The following is a 27,954-nucleotide window of genomic DNA, read 5'->3' as shown; positions in this document are numbered from 1 at the left end:
TTTTCTCTTGATGGCAGTCATGGTGGAAAACACGGTAAATTAGCTTTTCTGGTTTTACTAAGACTTAAACCTGTGCATAAATTAGGGTTTTTTTATTGAAAAGTGGTAGGACCGTAAAAATCACCCATCCGTCCATTTTTTCCTGCTAATCCAGGTTTGGACAGCAGATGCAAAGATGTCCAGATTTCTCTCCCCAGCCACTTCCTACAGAGGAATCTCCAGACATTCCCAGCCAAAAGACGTCTCTCGAGCCTGTCCTGGGTCTTCCTCGGGGTCTCCACCAAGTAGACTCTACAAATGTCTTTCATAACTCTGTTCCAACCCAATGCTGTTTTTACTAATGTTGTTAAGTAGGATGCAGTAAACTCTAGTTATGTTTTTTTTTACCTACAAATTTTACTTTTTGGTCTTCAGAGTCCGGGAGGTGACGTTAACAATGATTGGTCCAGTTCATGTTCATTTATGTCTTTTGGTGTGCAAAAATAAAAAAGAAAGCTGCAGGGACTTAGAGGATTAATCTTTGTTCAGGTGTATTGATGGGTTGGGGTAGGGGTCCAGCTGAGGGGAAGAGAGGATACATTTATATGCAAAGGGAAGTTCACTTCCGTTTCCTCTGGTTCTTTTGTTTGAATTCTTTGGATTGCATGAATAACGAAAATCGTGTCCTGTAGGCTGATTAGAAGGCAGTCACGGACTATATCTAGATAATCTAACGGGTTTTCAGTCTATGGTCTGGCAGAAATGTTCAGTACAAACAAAGGCATGAAGGGCAACGCATAGGGAACTGTCAGCTCACCTGGTTGGTTGGCGCGTGTTTCCGTGATTCAGGACGCTTCTCGTCTCATCTCCGGACTCTGGGATGGAGCCTTCGCACGGGTTGTCCCGGGACAGCGAGCCAGGGAGCAGAGCACCGTCGACTAGGCCGTCCCAAGCCAGGCCGGACGTCAGCTAACCTCCATGCCGGTTGTGGACGAGAACCGCCGGTATCTGCTGTATGCCAAACCGAGCGCGCGCGGGTCTGATTAGCTTGATGAGCTAAGCTGCTAGAGGGGCGCCTAGCCGGACACCGCAGCCGCCATGTCAACAGTAAGAGCGGGGCGTTTCCGAAGGCAGCAAGCGTTAAATTTTTAACGCGGAATAACCGACAGCAGCGTCTCAGCCAGCAGACTGGGCCACTTGGCCCCTCTCGCTTCCCACCGATGCCTCCCACCGCCTCGCGGCCCTGTATGCTGTTTCCAGGGTAACGGTATAGGTCCCGCCTGATTGGTCTGTTCATTTGACCCCGCCCAATTACAAATGGAACAGACAGGACGGGTCCGTAACTTATGAAATATTACAGAGGGAAGAACGCTGGAAGGCTGCTGAAGGAATGTTAGAGCCGTCACAGTCATTCTATTTACACAAAGTGATTAGAATTCGTTTCTTTATTTGTTCCTTTTATGAAAGCACCACAGAGACAAGCAAACACAAAGCATTCATTGCATCTTCAAAAGCTACACTTATTCCATAACTACAAAAGCCAATTGCTTTCAATAAAAAAATAAAAAAAACAACCGGAAAAAAAAAACAACAGCAATTTTTTCGTGTATTAAAAAAACAAGAAAAACCAGGTGATCTTCGCATAAATCTTTTCTGTGATTTTAATCTAATGATTTTGGGAATATAAATACAAAAAACTACAAACAGGGTACAGACATTGGGGAAGTTTTAAATATTGACCAGTAAACTGTTGTTGTTGTTTTTGTTTGTTTGTGAGTCAATCTCAAGGATATTTTACAGAAAGCAGCGAAGTCCGTGGCTGACCTGCTGGACGCTCACATTGTGGGTGTGATCAACTTTTTCAAATTCGCTGTAATGTTTACTAATTTTCGCTATTTTTTCCTACAATTTGCTATACTTTCTAATAATTTAAGTAGTCTTAAATTCATTGAATTTATACCGCACTCACACACACCTACATTATACAAGGAAGGTGGACCCTCTGATCTTCTATGCCCTATCCCATCCCTGGTGGCGATGTCACTTGGGTGCTGTCTTCCTTGGAGAGGGAGCCCTGACTCTACGCCATGAACTGGGGATCACATCACGTTTTAGCCTGGTGGGGTCCGTGTCCCTGTGATGCTGGTTCTGGTCTTTGCCTTCGAGCGCCGGGCCTATTTAAAATTCCCGGGCCAGTGGTGGTTCTGGCACAAATTACGACATGGGCGAGCCAGACCAGTAGCGCCTCTCTGTACCCCCCAATTACAGCCCAGAAATGTACAATTGATTTTTATGGTTTCCTTTATTGTTCACAAATGTAACAATTAAAAATGAAACTAGAGGCTTGTAAATTCCTACATCTTAGGACTGTTATGAAACACATACTAAACGGAACAACAAGTCTTACAAGGATAACAACACTCATGTTTGCTTGAGGTTTCAAATGACCTCCATTATAAGATTAAAAAAACATATACAACTAGTACAACTTAAAGCTTGAAGCCCATTGAGATGACTGTTGTTGTAAATTGGGCTATATAAATAAAACTGAATTGAATTGAAAATTCTCATGGCTTACACACTAGGAACTTCTGCTTCTCTTAATAGAAACTAAAAATGTGCCCGTTAATGCAGCAAAGTCATCAATCAAATCCTCATATGTTGGTTTCTCAGCTATGGTGTGGTTTATGCTTGTAACTACCAATCTTGAGTCATGGATGATCTTAGGAACATTTTGATAAGCTTCAGCTTTTTTATCCTTACAGCTAATTCTCAGGTTTTCATGCAGTGGATATAATCTGGGCTGTTGTCATGTGAGGTGGTCAAATAACTGGCATGCTTCCAGTCATTAAATCCAGGGTTTGTTTGTTTAACTAAGTTTCTGTTTGGAAAACAGTTTGCAGAAAAAACACAAAAGCCTATTAATTTTCCTCCCCCGAGTACACCAACCACGTTCTTTTGACCTCTTCTCCACTAAATAATGTTTTTTGAAGTACTGTTGATGGCAGCTTCCTCCATCATTGTCATTCCTGGGAAAACAAATGTGGATGGCACCTCAATTCCTCCTCTGGAAACCAGATGTGTTGGATTCCTGTCAGTCATAGATAAGGGCCATATAGCAGGGTCAGATCTTCATCCACTGAAGCTGCTGCAATGGATGGAGCAATGAGCTATATCGCTAGAGGAGACATGTGCGCTTGGGATGCCTGGCCAACGGTGGCGGAGCGTGTCGTTGGCGCCCACATGTCAATATAGCCTTTGGTGGCATCTAAGTAGCTTTAAAATAATATTTAATATAAATAATATTTATGTGTACACACCCACACACACACCTATATATGTGTGTGTGTGTGTGTATCATTTGTTGTTGTTAAATAAGAGAAACAGTCAGCCTTAAAAGCTCAAACTTTAAGAAAAAATGCATACTTGCAGGACTTCTTACAAATTATAAAATTATTACAAAGAATTAAAAATAATAATTTCTAAACATTTAGAAGTTTTAGACCTCTTTGACATGTAATTTAAATTATTTAGAAAAGCCCTACAATAAGTCAATAATTATAATAATATAAATAATAACAAATCAATAGTAAGTCAATAACAATAAATAATAAAAATAAACAAATACGTTTATAATAATAAATCAATAATAAGTCAATTAATAATAATAAAAAATAAATAATTCAACAAAAAATTAAGAAAAGATAATAATAATTAATACTTTATTGACCCCACAATGGGGAAATTCTTCTCCACATTTGACCCATCCTCTAGGGGAGCAGTGAGCTGCAGCTTAACTGCACTTGGGAGGCAGTAGCGTTAAGGGTCTTGCCTAAGGACCCTCACTGAGTGATGTTAATTGCTCGCCATTGATATGGTAAGTGCCCCCAGTACCATTGCTCATTCCCCTCCAGGAATTGAACCCTGGATTCCTGCATGGTAGCCTCTCACCTTACCAACCGAGCTACCCAGCCGGTTCATTTACCCTTAAAAAAAGAAGAAAAGAAAAAAACAATAGATGTGCCCTACTGATTCATGTGAGTGATCAATTTGTGTTAAAACAGATAGTATGGTGCCGGGTTTCAAGCAAACAGTCTGGCCTCTTATCAAAATCTGTTTCCACAAAATGTTCTGAACATAGCCAGACTGTTTTATATGCTGTATTGCTAGTTGGTAACCACAGTTATTCATCTGGGTTAGCTCTTTTGAGAGCTCAGGCCCACTTTTTCTTTAAGTCTGAATCCATTGGAAACCTGCAAGAGAAGAGTCACTGAGTCAGAAATGTATAAATCTATATTACTATAATAGCCTAGTCCTAGAATACTGTATATAGGTTTAACAAAATAAAGTTTACATTTATGTCGACAGCAAATTATACGTACATCATGCAGCATGTTGATAGTAGCCCTGCAGCATCATGCATGTCAACATGTGTATGATTAATGAAGCCCATGCAGCAGTAAAAGAAAAAGATTATAGTACGATGAAATGTTATACCTTCCTCCTTCGTGGACTCATTTCTCTGATTTTGGCAGGTGAAACCCGCACAACGAACTGGCGTTTTGCAAAAAATGTGTTCACATGCATGCACTGCAGCAGCGACTTGACCTCACCAAGATGGCGGCGCTCTCCTCCCATGAGGAATCATGTGGTGTCTCCTCTAGCGATATGACTCATTGGGATGGAGATTGTTTTGTGTTTGTAATCCTTAAAAAGAGACATATATTGTGAATAAATACGTTTTTGCAGTATGAGGCAGTATGGATTTTCATAGATTTTATGAAATTATGTAAGCACTGTGACTGACTATGAAAATATATACCATATCTACTTTAAATTTTTTTTTTTTTTTATTTATACTGCATTAGTAATTTAAATGATGTGCAAACCTGATGTTTCTTGCTGTTGTGGTTCAGAAACAAATAGGCCTTCAGCGTCTGTGGAAATGTTTGGCTCTGCATCCTGATCCAAACCGGGTTCTGAAGTGGTCTCCGTCTCCTTCTGAGTGACAGACTGATGGGAAATCATTATCGTCTTGTACCACAGCAGCTGATTCCAAATATTTTTAGAAGTTTATCTAATATGAAAGGAAAAAATGTAATATTCTTACAAAATATTAAGATAAATATACGAAAGTAGAGGGGATTGAAACTGTATATTTTAAATGTAATTTCTGACAGCAACCTGAGGAACCACCACAAAGTAATTCAAATAATACTGAGAATAAGAGACAAAGTACTGAATATATGTAATTACAAATGTCTAAATAATGTGACAGCAGGTCATCATGTCGTGTTATGCTATTTTAATAGAAGCACGAGTGAAGGAATTAATGAAAACTGGTTGGATATGAGTGAATATAAAATTGTATTTAATTAGCTGAATTTAGTGCACAAATTGAGTTTGGATTAAATAAAAGTTTTAGGCTAACATTGGCCTTACCGTAGCTAGTCTTCAAATATTATTGTGTTTAATAAACAACAACACACTGCTTTGTGAGAACAATAATGCAAAATGTTGCACATACAGTATTTCAATGTACAGTCACGACCAAAAGTTTTGAGAATGACAAAAATAGAAGTTTTCACAAAGTTTGCTGCCAAGCTGATTTTAGATCTTTGTTTCAGTTGCTTCTATGATCTACTGAAATATAATTACAAGCACTTCATTCATGTCAAAGGCTTTTATTGACAATTACATGACATTTGTGCAAAGACTCAGTATTTGCAGTGTTGGCCCTTCTTTCCAGGATCTCTGCAATTCGACTGGGCGTGCTCTCAATTTACTTCTGGGCCAAATCCAAATGATAGCAACCCATTCTTTCAGAATCACTGCTTGCAGTTTGCCAGAATTAGTGGGTTTTTGTTTGTCCACCTGCCTCTTGAGAATTGACCACAAGTTCTCAATGGGATTAAGATCTGAGGAGTTTTCAGGCCATGGACCCAAAATGTCCATGTTGTGATCCCTGAGGATCTTAGTTATCACTTTTGCCTTATGGCACGGTGCTCCATTATGATGGAAAATGCTTTGTTGGTCATCAAACTGTTGTTGGATTGTTGGAAGAAGTTGCTGTTGGACAGTGTTCTGGTACCATTCTTTATTCATGGCTGTGTTTTGGGGCTAAATGGTGAGTGAGCCCCCTCCATTGGAGGAGAAGCAGCCCCACACATGAATGGTCTCAGGATGCTTTACTGCTGGCGTGACGCAGGACTGATGGTAGCGCTCACTATTTCTTCTCTGGACAAGCCTTTTTCCAGATTCCCCAAACATCGGAAAGAGGCTTCATGGGAGAATATTCCTCACCAGCCCATTCACCATACTTTTTGGAGAAGATCGATCTGTCCCTGATGGTTTTTTTTGGAGAGAAGTGGCTTCTTTGCAGCACTTCTTGATACCAGGCCATCCTCCACAAGTCTTGGCCTCACTGTCCGTACCGATGCTCATACCTGCCTGCTGCCGTTCCTGAGCAGCTCTGCACTGGTGGCACTCTACTTTCTTGAACACCCTGAAGCCTTAACAAGAATTTAACTCTTTCCTTGAAGTTCTTGATGATCCTATAAATTGTTGATTTAGGTGCAAACTTAGTAGCCACAATATCCTTGCCTTTGACGCCATTTTGATGCAACACAATGATGGCTGCACCTGTTTCTTTGCAGGTCACCATGGTTAACAATGGAAGAACAATGACTTCAGGCATCACCCTCCTTTTAACATGTCAAGTCTGCCATTCTAACTGTTAAGTGTTGAATGATTCATATACAATTTCATTAATTAATTAATTCATTCATTCATTCATTTTCTTCCGTTTATCCCTTTCAGAGTCAAAGGGCTGCCGGAGCCTATCCCTATACAATTTCACTCTTACTCTTTTTACTCCTGCTCCCATGAGTCATTGTTGTTCTCTGTCTCGGGGGTTGATGACATCACTCACTAAATGAATGAACTCTGATGTACGAGGGAGACGTTTTTGTTCCATGCTCAGTGGTTAATAAATATGCCTAGAGGAGGCTAAAGTTGATCCTGTCCCGGAGTCTTCTTCATCTATCCACCACGCAGATGAAAGATCAGAGCTGCGCTTAACAGGTTATGGGCCCAGGCAGCAACAGAGGCAAGTGAGTTTGGATAGGAGAAAAATGGCGCGAAGAATAATGTGAAACTTCTGCTACTTGTGAACCAGCTTGGAGATGAAAAGAAGTTATTGTTGGGACAGTCTACATGCGACGTATTATGCATCACGTTTGATGTGATGGAAGTTGCTGACATTTAAATGAAAGAAAAAGAAAAACTGAAACAGCGACGTGAAAATGGCGGGCAGATTAATGACGGAATCGTGGCGGCACCGGAGTATGATCTGTAGGAAATAAGATTTCTGGGTCATTTACATAGTCTAAAACTTAAGGAGACTATTTTACGAGCACCTGTTCGCAGCAACGCGGAAAAACTTGCAGCAGATAGCAGGAAGAACGCTGACTCCTATGCGGAGCTTATAAGGCTGGTAGATGACAAAAGCTTGTCTTTGATATGACATGAAGCAGCAGATGATGATAGAAAAGCCCTCGGAGTATTAAAAGAACATTATTCTGGAAAAAGCAAGCCACGAATAATAAATATTTACACATTTTTAACTACTACGCATGACGGAAAAGAGAGTGTCACAGACTATAAGAGCAGAGAACATCAATGCAGCATTAAGAGATGCAGGTGAAACGATGAGCAACCAAGTCAAAACTGAAGAGATTTGCTCAAGACATGTTTGGCACCTAAACATGTCAAAGTTCTTTAAGACGTTTTCCAAGAAAAGAGGAAACTGTTTCATGTTTATGGTTAATCTGAAGAGTTAAGAGCGAGTGGGGGTGTTAAGTGTTGACTGATTCGCATACATTTTCACTCTTACTCTTTCTACTCCTGCTCCCATGAGTCATTGTTGTATCTGTGTTTCGAGGGTTGATGACATCACTCACTAAATGAATGAACTCTGATGTACGAGGGAGATGTTTTTGTTCCATGCTCAGTGGTTACTAAATATTCCTAGAGGTGGCTAAAATTGATCTTGTCCCAGAGTCCGGAGTCTTCTTCATCTATCCACCACGCAGATGAAAGATCGGAGCTGCGCTTAACACTAACCCAATCAGTCTGATATAATGTTCTCCAGCCTTGTGCTCGTCAACATTCTCACCTGAGTTAACAAGACAATGACTGAAATAAATTTAGCAGGTCTTTTAATGACAGCAATGAAATGCAGAGGAAAGTCTTTTTGGGGATTAAGTTAATTTTCATGACAAAGAAAGACGATGCAATTCATCTGATCACTCTTCATAACATTCTGGAGTATATGCAAATTGCTATTCTAAAATCTTGAGCAGCACATTTCCCAATGTCCAATATTTATGTAATTCTACAAACCTTTGGCCACGACTGTATACACATTTTTTCTATGCAGGACATTCTTGGCAAAAAACAACAACATAAAAATAATTAGGGTTATGAACCTTCAGGCACTTTTCCTATTGCCCTGTGAGCTACTTTTGAGACAACAAGCTCCAACACTCCCCCTCTCTTTCTGTATATATATATATATATATATATATATATATATATATATATATATATATATATATATATATATATATATATATATATATATATAATAGGATAATTGAGTCAACCCCATTTAAAAAGTTCTAAGTTGATAAGTAGCTCAATGAACAAACTTTCCACAATGTTAAGGTTTTATTTAACACTTCTTTAACTTCATAACATGAAATGAAGGTTTATGATCTAACTTAAATCACATAAACCTCAGTTTTGCTTAAATTGGTTGAAGCTCAAATGAATATACCCTGCAACAAAAACTACTACATCTAGTATTTTGTATGAGTCCCATGATTTTTGAGGACAGCACAAAGTCTTCTAGGCATGTAATGAACAACTTGGTGACATATTGCAACATCGATCTTTTCCAATTCTTCAAGAATAACCTCTTTTAGAGCCTGGATGCTGGATGGAGATGATGCTCAACATGTGGCTTCAGAATTCCCCACAGGTGTTTGATTGGGTTCAGATCAGGAGACCTACTTGGCCATTCAATCACCTTCAGCCTGTTCTTCAGAAATGCAACAGTAGCTTAGAAGTGTGTTTTGGATCATTGTCGTGTTCCAAAAGTGCTTGACGACCAAGTACATGGGGTGATGGCAGCATCTTCTCCTCCAGTATAGAGCAGTGCATTGTTGAGTTATGATACCAACAATGAAATGCAGCTCCCCCACCCCAGCAGCTCTCAAGCAGCCCCACATAAGGACACTGCCATCACCATGTTTCACTGTAGGCACTATGCATTTTTCTTTGAAATCCTCACCTTTGCGACGCCATACAGTTTTAAAACAAGTAGTTCCAAAAATGAAGATGTTTGTCTCATCACTCCAAAGTACTGAGTCCCAGTAGTCTTCATCTTTTTCAGCGTGGGCCTCAGCATATTCTAGGAGTGCTTTTTGTGCATGGACATTAGGGGAGGCTTACTTCGTGAACAATAAGCGCCGTATGGTGTCACGGGAAACACTCACTCCAGTTTGGCTTTCTGTTGCTTTTGCAAACTGCAGTGAACTTGCATTGCCATTTTCTTCAACCCTTTTCATCAGAAGACGCTCCTGTCAAGATTTTGGCTTCCGTGCACAACCTGAACCTCTCTTTCTTAAATTTGGATCACTTTTGCTATACTGACATGCTGACTGATGTGCACATCTTTGCTGATCTTCTCGTAGCCCTCACCTTTTTTTGTTTAAAGAAATGATTTCCTTTCTCAGATTTTGTGACATTTTTTTTCCATGGGGAGCCATTGCTGACAGGATGAAATACAAAGGGCTTTTCTTTGCTAAGAAATGCCTTTTTATAGTCACCTGTGTGCTGGACACCTCTTAAATGAATCATTAGACTCGAATGCCTGTAAATTAGAATTTTGTAGTGTTAAGTTTGGCTTTTCTCCTAGACCAGGGGTGGCGAACAAGTTTGACACCAAGAGCCGAATTTTTTCACTGAGAGTCAAAGAGCCACACCACACACTGGCCTGCCAAGACGCAAACACACAAACACACAATTAAAGCCGTATTATTTTCCATAACACACTCCTCTCCCTACAACACAACAGCAAGTATTGTACTTGTGTTTATTTCAAGGAAAGTGTCCACCCTCAATACACACATCAAATGTAGCTTAGCCAGAGTTAACACAGCGACTACCTTGGAGGTCAGATACCCCCTCCACACACACAGGCACCTCTCTCTCATCTCATTCACACACAAACACACTCTCTCTCTCTATCTCACTATTTTCTCTGCCTCTCTCTGACACACACTACTACTCAGTGACGGGTGGTGAGGTTGATGCTGGTGGTGAGGCACTGACTCCTCTTAAGTCAGATTTACGATGATAAAAACTGAATATTTCACTTTTCATCCAACAGTATTTAACAGGTAAATCTTTGCATCTCAACATTCCTCTTTCAATGACACTTACACCAACAAATACACAAACATTTGGACAGAGCATCCTTCTGGTGTCTGAGTGATTCATATTCACACTGAACACATTAAATACAATACATTTCAGTTGTGTGCAACTTAAATTAATTTTTACCCCCATTAGAATATCTTGCTGTCATGTTGCCTGTGAGCTACTCCCCCCTCCTTCCTGTTCTGGATGCGACCAGCTGCAAGTACTCACCTCATCACCGCTGCCTTCTTAAGGATCCCCTGGATCTTCAGTCGGTGCCAGTTCGTTGTTCCTCCTATGGTGCATAGTCTGGTCAACTCATGTTCACGAATGTTGTCTCGTTACGCTCTACTCATTGTGCTTCTCACTCTGCTTCAGGAAATACCTTCTTGGAAACTCACCTGGTCACAGTCCTCTGGACGCCTAAGTTAACTCCCTGGGAAATCTGCAGCAAGATCCCTCCAGCCAGCCGCTGCGCCTCGCCTAGGAAGAAGTCATTCCCACGTCAACTCTTCATTAAATCCACTAAACTTACTTTTGAGTCCGAGTCTCTTTCTGGGTTTCAGCATTTGGGTCATTCCGAACTCACGTCGTATCATGACACTTGCTTTTATATGTTTTTATAATTTAATTTTTGCATCGAAAGCAAATAATTTATTAAATGTTAAGACATTGCAATGACTCAGTTCATTCTTCAAGGTAGTAATAAGCAAACAAGTGCTAAGTCACAGTTGAACTGGCTGGCATGAGCCTTAGGGGCTGGAGGCGGGGCTAACCCCCAGGTCGCTACACTGCCCCCACCTAAGAGGGTTAAGTGTCCCCATAACCCTCACATAACTGCAGAGCACTAATAGCAAAACACAGGAACACACTGGCCGAAGACTCATTTGCACAATCCTGGGTTTCAACCACCACAGTGTACAGTCTTCATCCCAACTAGCAGGGTTAGCACATCTGCAACGGACACACAGTCCACGTCAGTATGTGCCCAGCCAGGAGAATCACTCCCCGCCTATGGCAGGCCATTTTAACATTAAAAGGCTAGACTGGATGTGTGTTGCAGATATCTTTATTTGAGTTTTGCCTAGTCAAAAAGAATATTTCAGATATCCGCAACTACATTCTTCCTATCCGTAATCGTAATTTTAGATATCCTCAAAGATATTATTCCTAGGACAAATGACATCACTTTCACCATTCATTTGTATGGGGTTTACAATTACAGATATCTACAGTTCAGTTGCAGATATCCACTTCATGATTTACGGATATCTGTAACTGAATTGTAGATATCTGTAATTCAAGTTTCAGATATCTACAATTTCATTCTTACTAGTCAAAACTCAAGTTAAAGATATCTTTAATTCAAGTCAATTTAAGATATCTACATGTTCCTTTTCAGATATCTTAAATTAAGTTTTGACTAGGTGAAATGACGTTGTAGATATCTGTAACTGGAATTATGACTAGTCAAAATGACGTTGTAGATATCTCAAACTGGAGTTAGGGATAGTCATAATTTAATTTTAGATATCTATAATCAAGTTACAGATATCTTGAAATGAAATTTGAATAGAGATATCTGAAACTTGAGATATCTGTAATGTTCATTCAGGATAGTCAAAATGTAATTACAGATATCTTGAATTAGAGTTTCGACTAGGCGAAATGACGTCACAGATATCTCTATGCAAATTAGGTCCGCATCGCACTTTATCGGAGGAGCAGAGCGTTTTGTTCTAATCATTCAAATCGCACCTGCTAACTTGTAATTAGCACTGATTAGCACCATGTTGCAGCAGTACGACGGGGTTTTAGGACCAGTTTACAAAAAACGTTTTGTTTTCTTTAATTACAACTTTTATCTCGTAAATTTAGGAGATAAAAGTGTTGTGGAGTGTGTGTGTGTGTGCGCGCGCGCGCATGCGTGCGTGCCTGTGTGCTGAGATGGGGGTGAGTACGGAGTACGGAGCGGAGGTGTGTGCGTTGATACTGTGTGTTCGGAGGACGGAGCACCGTAATAAAGAGAAGGTGTCCCTCCCAGAATAACTGTTTTGGAGTCGTTCTTAATCCGCACTGGAGGCTTAGGGTTCCAATCAGGAAAGTGTACCCCGAAGAAGAATCGCCTTCGGCGGAGGAAATCTCCCCTGCGCTTCTGACCGCGGTCGGAAAGAGAGAAAAGAAAAGAGAAAAACACCAAGTCTTCCGTTTATCGGAGCCTAGCTTTATTTCCGGATAGCTTTAACCGAAGTGATTCTGAACCTTTTGGTGACTCAAAATCAGATTATTGTCAGTGGAGCGGGCTTTCCGGGGTTCGGTGTCGGTAAAGCGGAGTTTTTGTCACGGGTCCGCCGTCAGCTGCCTCCCTCCTCCCTACTCCTCATTGGAACCAGCTGCACCTCATCACCTCTTCACCAACAGACCTTCTTAAGGAGATCCATCCCAGCATACTACGCCAGTCCGTTACACTCTCTCCGGTGCCTACGCCTGGTCTCTAGTTAAGTCTAGTTTTGCCAAGTTAAGCCACACACTTACCTTGCCTTGTTCTACGCCTTCAGGTCCGCTCCTCCACGGGTGCCGCTGGTTCTTCCTCGTCACAGGCTGTCTACGCCGTCCTCGGCTCCACCACTCGCTCCAAGCTGTGCTCGCCGTCCTCGGCGCTCCACCTCGTCACAGGCTGTCTACGCCGTCCTCGGCTCCACCACTCGCTCCAAGCTGTGCTTGCCGTCCTCGGCGCTCCACCTCGTCACCGGCTGTCTACGCTGTCCCTGACGTTCCTCCTCGTCCACGACTCGCATCCCCCCTTAGATTAAATCTTCTGACTCTGCCTCGTCTCCTGAGTTTCTTCCGGGTTCCAGCAACTGGGTCTCCATAGTGTTCGACCATGACAGAACGGACTGGCCTTAGCCCAGACCCAGCTGACCCGGAAGGACTCCGCTTCGCAGTCACGCAGCAGGGGATTGCTCTGGGACGCCAAGCTGAATCACTGAACCAGATGGCCACCGTCCAGCAGGATCTTTTCCGTCGGCTGGATGGAATATCTCATGCCCTAATGGACCTTACCGGTCAACAATCGTCCATCGCCGCAGCCAGCACCTCCTTCTCCGCCACCGGAAGTCCGGGCCCCGCTATCGCTAACGCAGCTAACGAAAACATCCGGCTTCAACCCGAGGTCTTCCATGGTGACGTCGAAGCATGCGGGGGTTTCCTCCTACAATGTCGGCTAATTTTCCAGCAGGCTCCGCGACATTACCACGCCGATCAAAGCAAAATAACCCTCATCGTGAACTCTCTCAGGGGTAAGGCGCTCCAATGGGCGCAGGCTTTTCTTACTGCCAATCCCATACACCAGGTCCCATTCGAGCGTTTCATAAATGAGTTTCGTCTGGTGTTCGACCAGCCCCGCAAGGAGGAAGAAGCTACTCGCCGACTACTAGCTCTCAGGCAACGCAGCAGATCAGTGAGTGACCATTTAATTGACTTTCGTATCCTGGCGGTGGAGGCAGGTTGGCCGGACATCGCTCTTAAGGGGGTGTTTTACCAATCTCTCAATGACTCCATCAAGGATCATTTATGTTCTCAGCCCGAAGCCAAGACTTTTGAGGAGCTCGTCACCGCGGCCTTGCGGTCTGACGTTCGCCTCCGAGAACGCCAGGCTGAGCGTCACCACTATCAAAAGAAAACGGTGGTCAAACTCCTGCCTCCGACATCAATCACTGAATCTCTCCATCCCGTTTCTCATGAACAGATCAGAGGACCCCCGGAGGAACCTATGCAAATAGGACACTCCAAACTTACACCTGAGGAGCGGCAGAGACGTAGAGACGAAGGTACCTGTTTCTACTGTGGTCAGTCGGGTCATCTCGTTCACCAATGTACTTTACGTTTAAACGCCAAGACCCCCCGCTAGACGACAGGCCGCGGGCGGGTCACCCTCCTCTCACCACTGAGAATACCTTTTTGTACATCCCTGTCAAGCTATGTAACCTTTCAAGAACCCATGTTTGCAAGGCTCTCATTGATTCTGGTTCCGAACAGAGCTTTATTGATAACCATCTGGTCTCTGAGCTCAATCTTCCTACAGAACCGTTGGAACATCCTGTCAAGGCGGCTGGACTAGGAGGGCAACTCCTTACTCACATCACCCACCGCACCAAGCCCGTACAACTCATCACTTCTGGTAACCATCATGAATTCATGCAGTTTTATGTCACTCAATCCCCCCAATCTCCGGTCATCCTAGGGTTTCCCTGGCTGTGCACTCATAACCCGCAGTTTGACTGGGTTAACCGGCACATCACCAACTGGAGTACTGCCTGTATGGCTAATTGCCTTCGCTCCGCCATTCCTTCAGTTCCCACAAGTCACTGTCCTACTCCGGAGGTCATCGACCTTTCCAAGGTACCATCCGGCTATCACGACCTTAAGACTGCTTTTAGTAAGGCCAGGGCTGGCGCTTTACCACCTCACAGACCTTACGACTGCTCCATAGAACTTCTGAAAGGGGCTACTCTTCCCAAGGGTCGTCTGTTTAATTTATCAGGCCCTGAGAAGCAGGCAATGGAAAAATACATCCACGAAGCTCTCGCTTCCGGACACATACGTCCCTCCTCCTCTCCTGGGTGGCTGGGTTCTTTTTTGTCCAAAAGAAAGACAAAACCTTACGCCCCTGCATCGATTTTCGAGAGCTTAATCAGATCACTGTTAAAAATAAGTATCCTCTCCCGCTAATCAGTTCCGCCCTTGACTCCGTCCAAGAGGCTCGGGTCTTTACTAAACTGGACCTTCGTAATGCCTATCATCTCGTCCGTATGAGGGAGGGGGATGAATGGAAGACGGCGTTTAACACCCCCCTCGGACACTTTGAATATTTAGTAATGCCTTTCGGGCTCACTAACGCAACCGCCATTTTTCAACATCTTGTAAATGATGTGCTTCGTGATTTTCTCAACCGTTTTGTTTTTGTATACTTAGACGACATTCTCATTTACTCCCGTGACCAGGCCCAACACACCCACCATGTCCGGCAGGTACTCGAGCGTTTACTCGAGAACCAGCTTTTCGTTAAAGCTGAAAAATGTGAATTCCATGTTCCCACCATCTCTTTCCTCGGGTTTATAATAGAGGCAGGTAACATCCGCCCTGATCCTGCTAAAGTCTCTGCCGTAGCTAATTGGGAACCGCCTGAGTCCAGAAAACAGCTCCAACGTTTCCTAGGTTTCGCCAATTTTTACCGCCGGTTTATCCGGAATTACAGCAGCATTGCTGCCCCTCTCACTAAGCTCACTTCGGTCAATTCCCCCTTTATTTGGACTCAGGAGGCTCAGGCTGCTTTCGATAAGCTCAAGGCCTTATTCACCTCGGCTCCCATCCTCATTCAGCCCGACCCTCTTCGCCAGTTCATAGTCGAGGTTGACGCCTCCGACTCTGGGGTCGGGGCGGTTCTCTCCCAGCGTGAGAGCGAGACCGGCAAATTAAAACCTTGTGCCTTCTTCTCTCGCAAACTCTCCGCTGCAGAGCGTAATTACGACGTGGGTAACCAAGAACTTCTGGCTATAAAACTCGCGTTAGAGGAGTGGCGCCACTGGCTCGAGGGTGCGGATCAACAATTTATCGTTTGGACAGATCATAAAAACTTAGCTTACCTCCGATCCGCCAAACGTTTAAATTCACGTCAGGCCCGTTGGTGCCTTTTTTTCGACCGTTTTTCCTTCGTTATTACTTATAGGCCTGGCAGCAGAAATATAAAACCTGATGCACTTTCACGTCTCTCCAGCATCAGTGACAGTCAGGAACCCTCTCCCATTATTTCCCCCACATGTATTATTGGTCAACTCACGTGGGACATTGAGACCCGGGTCCTACAGGCCCAAAACGAAGAACCCGATCACCCTCCAGCTCCTGCCAACACCCTTTATGTTCCCTCCTCGCTTCGTTCTGCGGTTTTGGTCTGGGGGCACACCTCTCGTATTTCCTGTCATGGGGGCATTCAAAGGACTCTAAAACTCCTCCGAAGGAGGTTTTTCTGGCCCACCATGGAGCGCGATGTCAGGGAGTTTGTCGCCGCCTGCGAAGTCTGTGCACGCTCCAAGTCCACGCACTCGCCTCCTGCTGGTCTGCTCCATCCTCTGCCTGTCCCTCAACGTCCTTGGTCCCATCTCGCCATGGACTTTGTCACTGGTCTGCCCCCCTCACAAGGTAACACAGTAATACTCACCGTCATCGACCATTTTTCTAAAGCTGCTCAGTTTATTCCTCTTCCCAAGCTACCCACAGCCACAGAGATGGCCGATATCATGGTCCAGAACGTGTTCCGCCACCACGGCATTCCCAGTGACATTGTTTCAGACCGTGGCCCTCAATTTGTGTCGCAGGTCTGGAGAGCCTTTTGTTCTGCTCTAGGGGCCACGGTCAGTTTAACTTCTGGACATCACCCCCAGTCTAACGGACAGGCGGAGCGCGCCAACCAGGAACTTGAGGCTGCGCTGCGCTGTCTGGCCGCTCAAAATCCGGCCAACTGGTCCTCGTTTCTGGTCTGGATAGAGTATGCCCACAACAATCATCCCTCATCAGCCACTGGTATGTCCCCTTTTGAGGTTTCCTTGGGCTACTCTCCCCCTCTTTTCCCCTCTCAGGAGTTAGACCTGGCCGTGCCCTCCGTTCAGCACCACCTCCAGAAGGTTCAGTGCGTCTGGCAGCAGGCCAGGGCCGCTCTCCTGCGCACTAGGGAGAGCAACTGCCGGATTGCTAACTGCCGCAGAGTGAAGGGGCCGACTTACCAGCCGGGACAGAAAGTATGGCTTTCCTCCCGTGATATCCCTCTTCAAGCCACCTCACGCAAACTGGCCCCCCGGTTCATCGGTCCCTACACGGTCGAGAAGATTATTAACCCCACCTGCGTGCGCCTTAAGCTTCCGGCAGCCCTCAAGGTACACCCCGCCTTCCATGTCTCTCAACTCAAGCCCGTTGTGCCCACCGTCCTCTTCCCCACCACCCGCCCGGGTCATCGACGGTGCTCCTGCTTTTACGGCCAGTAAAGTGCTGGATGTTCGCCGCCGGGGCCGTGGGTATCAGTTCTTGGTGGACTGGGAGGGTTACGGTCCGGAGGAGCGCTCCTGGATCTCCCGCTCCCTTATTCTGGACCGTACCCTCATCGATGACTTCTATCGGGCTCATCCGGATCGCCGCCCTGGACCGCCTGGAGGCGGTCGTTGAGGGGGGGGCACTGTCACGGGTCCGCCGTCAGCTGCCTCCCTCCTCCCTACTCCTCATTGGAACCAGCTGCACCTCATCACCTCTTCACCAACAGACCTTCTTAAGGAGATCCATCCCAGCATACTACGCCAGTCCGTTACACTCTCTCCGGTGCCTACGCCTGGTCTCTAGTTAAGTCTAGTTTTGCCAAGTTAAGCCACACACTTACCTTGCCTTGTTCTACGCCTTCAGGTCCGCTCCTCCACGGGTGCCGCTGGTTCTTCCTCGTCACAGGCTGTCTACGCCGTCCTCGGCTCCACCACTCGCTCCAAGCTGTGCTCGCCGTCCTCGGCGCTCCACCTCGTCACAGGCTGTCTACGCCGTCCTCGGCTCCACCACTCGCTCCAAGCTGTGCTCGCCGTCCTCGGCGCTCCACCTCGTCACCGGCTGTCTACGCTGTCCCTGACGTTCCTCCTCGTCCACGACTCGCATCCCCCCTTAGATTAAATCTTCTGACTCTGCCTCGTCTCCTGAGTTTCTTCCGGGTTCCAGCAACTGGGTCTCCATAGTGTTCGACCATGACAGTTTTATCTGTTTAATAAGGAGCTCTGAGACACATTTGGGCCACTGCAGCCTTTATTCTCCTTTTCATTCACATAACCTGAAGTTCATCTGTCACCTTATGTCAGTGCTTCTCAAATAGTGGGGCGCGCCCCCAGGGGGGGGCACGAAGCGATGCCAGGGGGGGCGCGCGGTGGTGGCGGTTTTAGGCACAGGTTTGTCCGGTGCGCAAATTTAACGTGGGGGCAGCGGTGACAGCGGCTCAGTGCTTGGAAAATAATCTGGTCCACTATTCGGTTCCTATTGTCTGTTCTGTCTGTCCGCGGCTGCGCGAGTGAGAACGAAAGGGGAGGGGTGGTGTGGGCCCTGTCTGCCAGGGGAATCGGGGCACGCGGACCACTGCTACCGCTGCCTGTTGCCCAAGATCACCGCTGCCCTTAGATTCCTAAGCTCATGCTAACAATGTCATTCTTTATGAACTATTGTAGACATTTTGATGACGTGTCTTTATTTTCCATCCATGTTTTCTTTGTCTGCCTGTGGTTTAGTTAGTGTCAGACAGACATAAAGACAGCAGGTAATGCAGGAAAACAGCTGCACTTTTATGAGATCAGAAATAAACAATCCGTCATTTAGAAAAAAAAAATCAGCACGTTTTTACCTATTTCTTCAGACTAAAAACGTTAAATATATTGGTGCTGCTGTGTTAATGTTTCAGATCAATTTAGATTTAATATTATTTATTGATTGAATTATTTTTTTCAGCATCAGATGGTTCAGTTGGTCAAAATGTTTCTAGTTTAAATAAGGAATGACAGATTTTTTTTATTTCAGGTACTTTCAGCTTCTTTTCTGTTTTAGACTAGAACAGGGTTTCTGTGGCTAAATAAAGTTAATATTTGTTGAAAGTGGATTTATTTTGCTTTTTTCTTTTGTTAGTGTTAAAAGATACAATTTTAGGTATACAAATTTTATAGATACTGACCTGATGTATTGTCACCGCGCGAGTGTGTCTGTGTGTGTGTGTGTGTGTGGGGGGGGGGTTATGGGGGGGGGGGGGGTCAGGGGGGGCGCGAAACATTTTCTTTTCCTAGGGGGGGCCTGGCAAAAAATAATTGAGAAGCACTGCCTTATGTCATGAACCTGTCATCCGAACACCAATGCGGAAGTAAACAGTGTTATATACACCTCTCCTCCAGATGAAATGTCCCGATCCAACATAAAACAATAAAGAGGAATGAAAATAGTCTGTTATATTAGCATTACAACGTTGAAAATGCCAAAAAGTGCTCCTCCACAGACGGAAGCGTCACAGAAACGTAGAGATCTTGTCTTTAATGGAGAAAGAAAGGATTCAGGTGGACATCTGCAGGGACACTGACGGCTTCGGGCTGCAGAGATCCTGCAAACCACCCATCGATGAATAAAACATGAATAAATCATAAATCAAACTAACGAATTTCCAAACATTTAGAACGTTATCAATAAACATTCAGCTCACCTCTTCAACAAAGTTTAGTCGGTCTGCTGCTGCTGTGTGGCGTTCACCTGCTGCTCATCATGCTCACTTCCACTTAATATCGTAAATTTAATTTAGGACTTAAAATCTTTTAATTTTACTGTTTTTGGTGGCCTTAAATCTCCCTCGTAGAGCAGCCAGCGGGCGAAGCGATTTTTAATCGTCTTTTTAATGCTGTAGCTCGTGCAGGATAGGAGGAGCTAGTGATGATGACGTTTGAGATATCTTTAACTGTCATTCTGCCTAGGCAAAACTGAATTACAGATATCTACAATTGTCATTTAAGATGTGTGACGAGTTGAATGTCGTTTTCAATGACGTCATTGCAGATATCTGTAATTTAGTTTTGGCTAGTCAAAACTGAATTACAGATATCTCTATCTGTCGTTTCGACTAGTCACAATTACGTTACAGATATCTTGAATTACAATTCCAACTATCCAAAATGTAATTACGACTAGTGAGAAATACGTTGCTGATATCTACAATGTTCATTCCGGATACTCAAACTTAGCCTTTTGATGTTAAAATGGCCTGCCATACCCGCCACAGTGGAAGCGCCACCATCAGGGTGCACGTCATCTTGAGGGAGTAGACCCTCTCCAAGCGAAGAGCTGCACATCAGCAGCGAAGGTCCCAAAGCATTCGTTGTCGTCGCTACGGTGACGAGACTCCAGCTGCTATCGCATCCGTTCCGTCGAACCCTGCTCCCCGCTGCCGTCCGCGCTGACAACTCACTTCAACTTCCAGCCCTCTCACTCAAGGTTTTCACCCCAAAACTCCCCACTTCCCATGAGCCTTAGGGGCTGGAGGCGGGGCAAACCCCCAGTTCGCTACACTATGATGAGACGCTAAGAGCTGCACGCTGATTGGCCAAGAGCCGCATGTGGCTTGAGACCCGCGGGTTCACCACCCCTGTCCTAGGACTATGACTGGGGTTTACTCATTTTTGCAACATGGGCTTGAATTGATTTATTAGGAAAATCACTTTTTTCATTGTGCAAATGAACATATCTTGTCCTAAGAAGTCCTTAGTCTACTTTTCTTTTGGGGTTCCAGAGAAGCCAGCTGTGGGCTCCGTGCCACATGTGTCACAAGGGGATTGTGACACAAATGAGGACAGAGCAGAACCTCTTCAACTTTATAAAATAGCAAGGTTATTAATGGTTATGAACAAATCCAACTTGCAACCATTTAACAGAAAACTGTCAGCAGGGGTCACTGTTGTCTTTGATAAATGTCATAGAGATGCTGCAACATTGAGCATCTCACAAGTAGGCCTAGTGAATAAACCTGCTGTATTTGGATCCAGCCGTCTGCATGTTCTTGTGACAAGTGGAGTAAAAGCTCCATGTAACCCTTGTGCTATCCTAGGCACTCTAACGTTGCCAGTTGGGTCATCTAGACCCACTAGACAGTGCGCTTAACCTTTTTTCTTCAATGATTTGTGATCTTCACTGGTGTCCATGGATTACATGAAATCTTTCCACCTTTATCCACCTTTGTCATGGTAGGGAGAACACGTCAATGTAAGGGTGGGGTCATCTAAGATAGCACAAGGGTTAAAACAATTTTGTAAACAACTAGACGAAACATTAAACAAGACTTAAAATGTTGTGCGTTGTAAACACATTTCCAAAGATTTGTTAAATCCTTCTATGTTCTCATTGATTTGAAGATTTGAGATGTTTCTTTAATGTTTTATTCATATGTTAAAAATTGTTTTACCTTCTAAATAAGAATCTCTCTAAGAAAAATTCACTACTGCTTAATATAATAAACTTGGAACACAAATTTACATTTGGTTTTCTGTAAGTTTGGCAGAAAATGTAATCTTTATAATTCTAAGAAGGCTTGAAATGCTGCATATTTTAATGAGGATCCCTTTTTCTCTTTGGGAGGCCTGTGGGAGACTGTGGGTATTTGGTATAGCCATACAGAATAGTGTGCAGCAATGAGAACATGTAAAGACACCAGTGCATTAGTGGGTGCAAAAGGATGTAGAGAATTGAAATATTTATTTCAAAATAATTTTTTTTAACGACAAAAAATTGTGTAGCACTTATTAACATCGTAAGATGACAAATGCAAATAAATGTCCAATAAATGTCTCATTAATTATTTAAAAATACTAATAAATTTCTTAATAAGCAGCATATTAACACTTATAAGGCATTGGACATTATAACAAACCCATTTTCTTGTATCCCGAGGGTTCTGAGCAGTTGCTTCTATCTTAGCGGCTCCGCTCGGACTCAGAGCCACCTGATGGTTCATATTTCAGAAAAAAAGGCAAGGTCAAGGTTTCTCAGGCGCATCAATTCAATTTGGTACTATGTTCAAAATAAAACACCAGGGGAATTCCAAAATAAATGGACATTATAAATATATGGCGCGTTCATAGCTTTCTCACTACAGGTCTGATAAATGTATCAGTTTAACGTAATATTTTCTGATTAGATTTACCTTCCTTAAACTCTGCATCATACAGTTTCACCATCTTTTTCTATTAAAATCTTTCCAATCACAACAAAAGTCTGTGTTTAGATGATAACATGCAAAAGAGAATTCAGCTGTGAACCATAAAACAAGAGTCACATTGGATACACCTGTCAGGAACTGGAGGTGTAGGAGCAAAAATGCAGAAAAATGGGCTTTGAGGCATTTAATTAAATTAATAAATTAAACAGGACAAAAAACCATTGAGAAACAAAAAACAGATGATCTGATAATGAACTGAAATATATGGAAGCATTTCTGTATCGTAATTAAAAATAAAAATTAATAACAGAAATGCTTTTTCATTTTCAAAATGAAACTGCATTTTCTGACTTAAAAGAAAAAAAAAGCAATCCACCAAACCGCTTTTCTTTTTCTTCTTCAACACCGCTCATTCTGTCACTTAATTAAAATGATAAAGAAAATGGTATCTGACATTTCATTTTCAAAAGGTCCACTAGTAAATGCGTGGCAAAATTCAATTAAAAATATGTAATTTTACAATTAAAATGGATTCACAGAAATGCTTTTTCCTTTTCACTATGTAACTGCCTAAAATGACTCAAAAATAAAATGAAAAATTAATCCTCCAAAATGCTTTTTCATTTTCTGCTTAAAAACCGCTTATTCTGTGACATAATTAAAGCGAAAATGCAAAGAGGGGATTGCATTTTCATTTTCACATCCACTGTGCGAAATGTTTAGCAAAATTCATTTCCAGTCAGCATTTCCAGGAGGAAGGCGGGGCGATGTGGCAGATATTTATGGCCCCCAGCAGCAGTCACTGACTGCAAGGACCATATTGTTTTCGCAGTTGGAAAGATTTCTGCGTCTTTGAGCTTATATTTGATGAACGAAAAGCCACTAAAATTTGCACAAACTTAAAAAAAATAATAATTTTTGGCATACTAAATGACACTCCACCCCTTGACAATGACATCACAGCAAGCCATAATGTAAAAAAATGAATGGGCAAAAAATGCATATGGACTCAAATAAAAAAAAGTAAAAATCAGGAACAAATGCTGATTGCAATGCAAGGACTTTTAGCCACATTAGTATAACTAGAATAGTTGGCATAATTAGCATCTTAAGCATTGTGTTTTCTGAGTCAGTTGACAGTGCTGATCGCAATGCCAGTAATTTTAGCCACATGCAGCTCAGTTAGCGTCACAAAAAGACAAGGAGGAGTTAGGTGTGAGTACTGGCTTCTCAGCATGTGGGTTTGGGTCAAAGGTGGGCATTAAGAGTTGTGGTGGTGCCTAGACCCAGACAGCAAGGGCGGCACAGGTGCGTAGAGGGCGGGTGGCGCGAAAAGGTGGAGGGGAGGGCGGCTGGTGCACAGAGGTGGGCATCAAGGGTGGGTAGTGCCTGTGGGCCATACAACAACGCTTGCGTCTTTAATTTATCAATGTTTCTGCATATTACGTTTATGTATTGTTGTTAGCTCAAAATTGTCATGTACGTGTGAATATGAATGTTTGAACAAATGGATGGACATGCAGTATAGATGAAATGAATGGATGGGAAAGTAACATTAAATGTGTTAGACATAACAGATGTATGCCATCAAGCTAAAGGAGTTCTACCAAGCCTGGCTGGCTTGTGGGACTCCTGAGGTGGCTGACAGGTACCAGCAGTTTTAAGCTGCTCTGTTGAAGAGGCAGAACCTCTATCCTGGGAGGAGTTCAGTGAGGTCATGGAGAAAGACTATCGGTTGGCCTCAAAGTAATAGTAGCAAGCCCTGCGGCACCTCAAAAAGGGAAAGCATTTTTTTTAGGCATTGTTCTCAGCGCGGGTGGGGAGCTGCTGACTTTGACTGGGGACATTCTTGGGCGATGGAAGATGTCTGCTCCTGTTCCTGCTGGGTCTCCCAACACTGATGTGCTGACTCAGCTAAAACGAAAAAGTTCTGATTTTTTTTTGTTAGAATCGACTAACTAAACCAACATATCCTTGTTGGGGATATCCACAGAGAATTTGGAAATCTATATGGGATGGCGACACAACCAACCAAACACAAAACACCACCAAACACAACCAAATTTTTGTGCCAAAATTTGCGATAGCATGATTTTTGTGTTTTCCCACAATATGGTAAAAATGAACTTTTTTTCAAGTGATTATCTCAATGTTAAGTGCACATGCCGCTAGCTTAAGTCTACAACCACCTCTAAAGTTCCGTCGACCTTTGACCTCTGGAAAAGGTTGCCACCTTAAATTTTCAATAAATTAGCACCTTTAGTATCGGATCTAATGAAAACTTGTTGTTGGGATTTTTAACCTGTAAAATGTAAGTCTACATAGGGTCCTATGGTGTAATGGTTAGCCCTCTGGTTCAAATCGGAGTTCAAATCTCAAAAAACCCTTGAAACTCTCCTCACTCATCATTTTTACATGGATATAGAAAACAAAACAGCAACTCAAACTAATGAACTAAAAATAACAGACTTTGCATGACTTTAGTTTTGTTTAGTTTTCTGGCGTCTAGCAAAGAAAATCTTTTTTATGTTTTCGTAATAATCCTATGCACTTCACTGTTAGTGTACAAAATATGACACATTATTTTTAACATATAATATTTACTTTAATCATAAATCTTTATCTTGGTCAGCATATTTAAAACTGTAAAAATTTGAGCATACATAGGGTTCTATGGTGTAATGCAGGGGTGCTCATTACGTCGATCTTCAAGGACATGGGGGTAGATCGCAGGCCAGCAAAAAGAAATACCCCAAAAAATAAAAAAGACACTTCTAAAAAGTCTGTCAGCTAATCAAAATCCTCACCAAGAAGTACGTGACTTGATTGACATGCAGAACGGCCTCTCGAACATCCTCTGATCCATACATCCACATGTCACTGTTTGAATACACTAAGCCCTCAGAAAGTCGCTACTTGCCAGTCCAAAACCCCGACAGAAGACCACTCCGGCCCACTGGAGTGTTTATTGAGGCCCGGTTCGACCCGTGTGTCTCCTCCTGCTGCCTGCATTCCCTGGCCCACTCTGAACAAAACAATTCAGCGACAATTCATACGACAAGATCGATAAAGGAATGTGGGCGTGGTAAACAAAAAATGTTCTGATTGAGCTAAAGCAAAATAATTTGGATATTTTGTTTTAGAATCGACTAAAGAAAACCAATATGTCCTTTCAGGGGATATCAAAGGAAGTTTTTTTCAACGACCAACGGTTGGGTAGCCATTTCGTGCCAAAAATAGCAATTTCAAGATTTTTGCGTTTTTACACAATAAGGGAAAATGAACTTTTTTTAGCGGTTTTCACGACAATTCACGCACATGCTGCTAGCTAAAGTCTACAGCCACCTCTAGCGTTTCGTCGACCTTTGGCCTATGGCAAGAGGCTCCCATCTTGAATTTAAAAAAAAAGCACCTTTCGTACCAGATTGTAACAAAAACTCATTGTTGGGATAGTTGGGAATGAATGGCTATAATGTGGCAAAAACGTTGCAATTAGAAGTGGTAGATTTTGAACGGCGTCCGACTGGAGAGCTCGCAAAGTGGCTTAGTCTTATAACTTGCATGGTTATCAAAGTAATACTGTGAAAATTGAATGCATGCATCCATTACTGGAACTGGACATGTTAAAATACACTTGATATGGACATATAAGGAATGTGGGTGTGGTTATCAAAATACCTCCGTTGCTAAGGACGTCCAAAAGTTTACTTTTTCCAATTCGTCTGAAACTGATGTCCCTCTGTTTGTCATCCCCAGGCGACCAAAACATAATATGTTTACTATGGAGATAAAATCAACAAAAAAACACCTTTTTGAAAAAAGTGGATTTTCTATCATCTTATCACATGTCGCTCTTACCAATATGATAATCTTAAGCAATGTGTTTTTCTGAGCAAGTTGATGATACTGATCGCAATGCTAGCACTTTAAACCACATTAGGATAACAAGCATAGTTAGCATGATAAGCATCTTAAGCATTGTGTTTGTCTGAGTCAGTTGATGATGCTGATCGCAATGCTAGCAATTTTAACCACATACAGCTCAGTTAGCCTTACAGAAAGAGAAGAGGGAGTTAGATGCCTGTTGTGGCTGCTCAGCAAAAGGGGTCGGGTCTAAGGTTGGTGGTGAGATCGGTGGTGGTGCCTAGACCTGGGTGGCAAGGGCGGTGGTGGTGCTTAAAGGCGCGCAGCAACGGTGGATGGCATGTAAGGCGGGCAGCGAGGGTGAGAGCGGATAGAGGGGAGGGGCGAGGCCGGGGGCAGGTAGTGCCGCTCCCGGCTTTAATTCTAATTAAATTTTGCTCATTTTGAAAACGAAAAAGCATTTCTGGTATTGACTTTTATTTTTTAATAATTCTACAGAAATGCTTCCATAGAAAGCCAGAGACTTCTACACACTGAAGACAATGAACAGAAATGAACACAGTTTAGGATGATTAACATGAACATGGAGTGATTGACAGAGGACAGAACATGACCAAAAACCATCAGTTAAAAACTGAACTAAACTGTAAAATCCTCAAAGCAACGGTATGAAAATATCATGAAATATTATTAATATTTCAAGAATTCTGAGGATGAAAGTTTTAGGATGTCCGTTGTTAAAAATATCCTCATCTATATAATAAAACGTAATTTAAAATTGACTATGCCTGCAGCACAATGCCAAGATTAATAGTCTCCAGTGTTTTATTGCTTTGACGTCTTCCAAGTCAATGATAAAATGAACAAATTCATGTTGACAATAATTAGCTTACATAAAAAAATGACATGTATAACTTTCACCTACACCGGTATCATAACGGAGTAGTTATCAATAAGTAGTTTATTTAATTTCCATATTGTTTAAAGGACAAAAAAGTATTTTTGCTGCCCTTTTCTAACTTTGAGCCCCTGCCTACAATATCTACAAATTGTAATGAATCTCCCATAAATGTCCTGTAAAGACTTATGCATACTAATACTAATGCTTGTTCATGTCTTATTAAGCAATCTTATTTTAAAGTGTTATATATCAGTGTGTGAATGTTTGTGAGTTAATGGGACTGTGACTGTGAAGGGATTTGGGCCTTCTAAGAAGGTGCAAAGTGCTTTATAGGTGCGTCATTTACCTTTCACCTAAAATTACTTCTGAAAAAAGTTAATTAAAAACAATTATAATGTTTTAGATTTTTATTTTCTTATACCTATTCTTATAGCTGTTTCATATATTTCCCACATTTTCCTTACCTTTCCTGATTATAGGGATATAATAATTCAAAGCAATCTGTCTATGGCGTCCTGAAGATGTCCTGGATCCATTTTAGGTCAGTGAATCGGATCGGCCAGTATGATTCCATTCATTATCATGTGAATGGAATCGTGGGTAAAGTTTGTTTTCCATGTCTAATCCCTGCTCTGGGGGAGCAAACAGCTGGAGCAACAGCTGTGCTCAGGAGCTCTCTTAGTAACTGAATTCCCAATTCCAGCCTTGATGCTCAGTGTGAAGCAGAGAGCTACTGCATTCCATGTTTAGTCATTAAAATGATCACACCGTGGATTCAAACCAAGAGTAGACTCTCTGTAACTTAGTCAGTGAGTTTGTTCGTACAGAAGGGGTCAGATTAGAACTCTGTCTGGACTTCCCATTTTTTTTCTGTCCCAGCTTTCTGACAGACTCCAAAGGCCATCTAAGAAATGTCTAGATGTGTAGCTCTTACCTCATGAGAATTGTTCCTTCCATACCATAACCTTAA

The 27,954-nt window shown here is 42.8% G+C and overlaps 1 protein-coding gene and 1 long non-coding RNA gene across 2 annotated transcripts in view; one reads left to right on the top strand and one right to left on the bottom strand.

Moving 5' to 3' along the window:
- The window catches only part of zdhhc1 (zDHHC palmitoyltransferase 1), a 28,403-nt gene extending 22,104 nt beyond the window's left edge, over nucleotides 1-6,299 (bottom strand). The window contains exons 1-3 of the mRNA XM_004066826.5: nucleotides 4,869-6,299; nucleotides 4,593-4,686; nucleotides 797-4,232 (exon numbers count right to left, since the gene is read on the bottom strand). The gene's annotated coding sequence lies outside the window, so the exon portion shown is untranslated. The remainder of the gene's footprint in view (nucleotides 1-796; nucleotides 4,233-4,592; nucleotides 4,687-4,868) is intronic.
- On the top strand, nucleotides 5,909-10,998 carry LOC144990924 (uncharacterized). Its single transcript, XR_013654791.1, has 2 exons — nucleotides 5,909-10,764; nucleotides 10,843-10,998. It is a non-coding gene; the product is annotated as an uncharacterized LOC144990924 (long non-coding RNA).
- Nucleotides 10,999-27,954: the final 16,956 nt, after the last annotated feature.

Source organism: Oryzias latipes, chromosome 3, assembly GCF_053564925.1.
Source record: "Oryzias latipes strain Hd-rR chromosome 3, Olatipes_Hd-rR_3.1".
In the NCBI taxonomy this organism is placed as follows: Eukaryota; Metazoa; Chordata; class Actinopteri; order Beloniformes; family Adrianichthyidae; genus Oryzias; species Oryzias latipes.
Note: the sequence above shows the minus strand (reverse complement) of the source record. Positions and strands in the feature narration are given on the sequence as shown.